We start from the raw sequence: 528 nt of genomic DNA, 5'->3' as shown, positions 1-528 counted from the left end.
AGGACTAAGAAACTCAATCAAAACCGCTCAACTACATGGAAACTGAATAACCTGCTCCTGAATGACTACTGGGTACATAACGAAATGAAGGCAGAAATAAAGATGTTCTTTGAAACCAATGAGAACAAAGATACAACATACCAGAATCTCTGGGACACATTTAAAGCAGTGTGTAGAGGGAAATTTATAGCACTAAATGCCCACAAGAGAAAGCAGGAAAGATCTAAAATTGACACTCTAACATCACAATTAAAAGAACTAGAGAAGCAAGAGCAAACACATTCAAAAGCTAGCAGAAGGCAAGAAATAACTAAGATCAGAGCAGAACTGAAGGAGATAGAGACACAAAAAACCCTCCAAAAAATCAATGAATCCAGGAGTTGGTTTTTTGAAAAGATCAACAAAATTGACAGACCACTAGCAAGACTAATAAAGAAGAAAAGAGAGAAGAATCAAATAGACGCAATAAAAATAAAGGGGATATCACCACCGACCCCACAGAAATACAAACTACCATCAGAGAATACT

This window comes from Papio anubis, chromosome 16, assembly GCF_008728515.1.
Source record: "Papio anubis isolate 15944 chromosome 16, Panubis1.0, whole genome shotgun sequence".
In the NCBI taxonomy this organism is placed as follows: Eukaryota; Metazoa; Chordata; class Mammalia; order Primates; family Cercopithecidae; genus Papio; species Papio anubis.
The sequence above is the reverse complement of the archived record's forward strand: the minus strand, read 5'-3'. Positions refer to the sequence as shown.